Source organism: Rhinopithecus roxellana, chromosome 18 (assembly GCF_007565055.1).
Source record: "Rhinopithecus roxellana isolate Shanxi Qingling chromosome 18, ASM756505v1, whole genome shotgun sequence".
Classification (NCBI taxonomy): Eukaryota; Metazoa; Chordata; class Mammalia; order Primates; family Cercopithecidae; genus Rhinopithecus; species Rhinopithecus roxellana.
The window spans coordinates 16,882,419-16,886,614 of record NC_044566.1 but is presented as its reverse complement, the minus strand read 5'-3'; the positions used below and the strand labels follow the sequence as shown (position 1 = coordinate 16,886,614).

Below are 4,196 nucleotides of genomic sequence, written 5' to 3'. Positions count from 1 at the left end.
GGTTAAAACTCCAATTTCCATTTTTTCTCTTTCTGACACATAGAAGTAGAGTGTAAAGAGTTTTGTCAGGTCAGGTAGCCTCAGGGCTGGGGACGACGTGAGCTTTTCTTTTAACTCATGAAAAGCTCGTTGCTGTTGGTTGTAATAGATGTAGTTTATCTAATCTCCATTTTTGTTAACTGCCACCTACTAAAATATTGACTCAAATCCTGCAGCTATTTGATTTCAAGCTTTAAATTGATCTGGTATTCCTCGTGGGACTCCAATTGCATCTAAATAGACATGAGAGTCGAAAGACCCATAAGGGGCTTCTCTCATTTTATGATGTCTTATTATTATTTTTTTCCTTCTGGTTGATGAAATGCCAGGGTGAATGGGACAGCCAAATGGACTAAAGTACAAGTGCCACTCCAATTATTCAGCAGAGTGCCCAGTAAAGGTCCACCACAATATCACCACACATCCGCTCAGGGATGAACAAGGGCTGACTGATTGATAAGCTCTTGAAAATTCTTAAGCTCACTGCATCCTTTCAGGTCTCCAAGGAATGCTAAGTTTCCTCCCTGCTGTGAGAGACATGAAGTGAACTTAGTTTTGGGAGACAGAAGCTGGATGGCCCTTGGGGGCTGAACTGCAGGGACTTTGGGATATAGCAGAGAGAGCCTGGCATGACTTATTACTCCAGGCTGTAGAATCTTGGAAAAGAGCTATCATGCAGCCTACACCTGGTCGACTGGAGGACCACCTTAGTGGAAGGGGGACAATCTGGGCCTCTGGCCTGCCATGTGCACAAGCATAACAACTGCTTTTGTTTAAGGTACAGATGAAATATTTGATCCATTTTAACCAGGCATTTGCATCTGGGTATCCTGTCTTAATTGCTAAAGTTTAAGTCTTTAACTTCTATGATCCTACAGTAAAACGAATGTATGATTTTTGGGAAATTACAAAACCAGTTGGGGCAGTCCATCCTTGCTCTTTAGTGGTCCACAGAACATTGGATCAACTATGGCATGAACACTCTACGTCGGGGAGCAACACTCCTGGTTGGCATGGGGGTCTTTATCAAAATTTCCCTGGATTAAATGGTCGTAGTTTACTAATGCCTAGTCTGAGGAGAGTCAGGAGGGACAGAAGTACTTTTCTGAAGTAGAAAGCTGTCTTTGACTTGGCAAGTCCTCACAGGGTATAACAAGGTAAGCATTAAATGCAATAGTTTGAGGTGAAATTGACTTGGTTATATTAATAACTAAATGGTCAGCAATAGAATAAGGAAAGAAGAAAGAGTAATAGGATAGATTAAAAGAGTTAAATTTTTCTTAGCTTTAGTTTGGTAGGGTTTTCCCCTGGGACTATGGCCCATGACTATTGAGGGGGTGGCGCTTTCTTGACTCAGGTGTGATGAGTCCATCCGTTTTTTGCTGTACGAACAGCAGTCTTGGTGGTTAGCAGCACAAGGTAGGATCCTTCCCAGGCTGGCTCGAGTTTTTCTTCTTTCTACCTTTCGATGAGAACATGATCTTCAGGCTGGTGCTGGTTTACTGGAAATTCTAGGGGTGGTACATGTGCTAAAAGACTTTCATTTTTTTTTTTTTTTTTTTTTTTTTGCAAGAAAGGAAAGTGGAAGATAAACCAAGTATATACTTTTTAAGAAATTGACCTTTTGTTTTAAATGTGGGGACCTTGGCAGTGGACTTTATAGTCCTCAGTGCCTTTTTACTGAGAAATTTCCTTTAGCACCTATTTTTATTAGTCTTTAAACCAAAGAAAGCCAAATACCATTTTACATTTAACAGTGCTTCTTGTATGATTTTTATACCAGAAAAGCTAAATTTTATCTTTATATTAGTGTGTTATTAATGTTAAACCTAATTTTAATAAAACCTCGTAAACATATTTATTTAATTTTTAATGTTTGACCATAGGGTAAGATTTTATAGACTCTTTTTAACCTTTTTTTTCATTAGTTATCATTAGTTTATTATAAAAGAGAAATATGGAAATTATTTACATGATGAAAGATTTCAGAACTTCAGTGGAATGGGCAGCTTCATGTTGATGCCATTTCAATAGTGACTTATTTCAGTCTACATACTTTCAAAGAATGTCACCATCTCTAAATAGGAAATAATCCTTGTCATCTAGAACTACTTTGGTGCCTCCATACTCTGGCAGAAGCACTTTATCTCCAACTTTCACGCTAACTGGTTGAATCTCTCCACCCTTTCCTTTAGAACCCGATCCAACAGCAACTACTGTTGCTTGCAATACTTTTCCTTGAGATTTTTCTGGAAGCATAATGCCTCCTTTGGTTACAGTTTCAGCAGCACTCCTTTCAACCAATACTCGGTCAAAGAGTGGAAGAAACTTTCTAAACGCTTGTCCTCCCATGACTCCCTCCGCCTCAGACTTGTATTCTGCTCTAGTGTAGCGCCGCAAGGAGAGACTCCTCTTTTTAACCTTTTATAATTTTTGCTAAAGAGTAGGTTGGTGCTGTAAGGAAAAAACCTGTTATGCTTTTACTTTAATGTCCAGTTCACAGAAAAACTGGATGATACTTCTTTAACTTTAGCTAATATGTTTACATACAGAATGTTCTTTACAATTAACATTGTAAGTCTTGCTTAAACCTTCAAAACAGTCATTTTTAACTTTTTAATGTAGGTAAAAATTTGCATTCTTATGCTTCCTTATGATTATTTTACCAAAGGTATATTTTGCTTTTCTTATACACCTTGCACATAAACTATTTTTTTCCCCAATAGTTTTACATTCAGGAGGCCTAGTTACTTTTAAAGTATACAACATTTTTTGCATAAATTCTTTTTTTAACACACTTTTTTAATAATTTTTTTTTTCTTTCACGACTTTTACAGGCAATTTTTTTGACATGCCTTAACTTTCTGTCTTATTACAAACATTTCTTTCTTTAAACAACCACTTAATTCATTTCAGGACAAGAATTTACCATGTAACACTCTTTTTATATAAATTCCGCCCCCCCTTTTTTTCTTTTTTTTTTTCCTGAAGATGATAACCATTCTTTTCCAAAGTGAACCTTTTTTTTTTATGTCTGTGGACTAGACTGTCTAAAGCCACAAGAAGTTACTATAATACATGTTACACTGTTAACTTTCAGCAAACTTTACTTTTGTTGAAAACCTTGTAAGTTTGGGATTTTAATTATCCTTTGCTATTAATAAGACCTTGTTTTGTCCAAATTAGAATTGGTATGATGGCTTTTAAAGGAGCAGGGTACACTTCTTTTTTTTCTTAACTACTTATATATCTCTCTCTTTCTTTCTTTCTCTCTTTGACTTCCCTTTTGCCTCTGTCTCTCCCTCTCTCTCTGCCCCTGTCTTTCTCTCTCTCTCTCTCCTTTACTCTCTCTTTGTCTCTTCCTCTCCGTCTCTTCCTCTCTCTCTCTTTGCCTCTTTTCCTCTCTGTCTCTTTGCTTTCTCTCTCTCTGCTGGTCTTTCCTTGCCTTTGCTAGCCGCTTATGCTGCTGTTCTCTCAACCACTGTGTTGGGGGCGGGGGATCTAAAACAAACTGGTCTGGGTTCCCTGGCTTACAGGTTATAAGCTTGTGTCATACCTTTGAAACAAGGGACCTGTCCATGCTTCCCTCTAATGAACAACCTACCTCTAATGCTGGCCATTCTATCTTACACAAAGTTTTAAGTTTTCCTGGTGTCATAGTACTCCATAGTCTCCCTTAAGTCCTTTTTTTTTGACATTTTTCAACATAATTCCTAGTGCGGTGGGCTTACTTTGCGCCTCACCCATGTTTCCTCTAGACAAAACACCACGCTCACACCACACGCACACCACAAAACAAAGAATGGGTAAAAAGGGCACACACACATTTTGTAGTTTACGCCAAACCAAAATAACAACCAAAATCAGTATACAGAAGTCCAAGCCAGGTCCAAACCAAAACCAAAGTATCAAGCAAGCAAGTCAAGTCAAAAACAAAAACCAAAGTGCCGGTACAGGCACACCATGGGTGATCAGGACAGGCTTCCACTCAAATGGAGTAGGCAAGTTCCCAAGACCAATCCTGTCAAGCAATTCAAACCAAGCCAAAACCAAAACCAAAGTGCCAATAAAGGCACGCCCCGTGGGTGATCAGGCCACACTTCCACTCAAATGGAGTGGGCAAGTTCCCAAGATTGGTCCTGTCAAGCAATTCAAAC

At 38.6% G+C, this 4,196-nt stretch overlaps 1 pseudogene across 1 annotated transcript; it reads right to left on the bottom strand.

Annotated features, from left to right (window-relative positions):
* Nucleotides 1–1,953: 1,953 nt before the first annotated feature.
* LOC104653832 lies at nt 1,954–2,444 on the bottom strand (annotated as a pseudogene). Its single transcript, XR_004054731.1, has one exon. The product of XR_004054731.1 is annotated as a 10 kDa heat shock protein, mitochondrial pseudogene (transcript).
* Between the last annotated feature and the right edge of the window lie 1,752 nt (nt 2,445–4,196).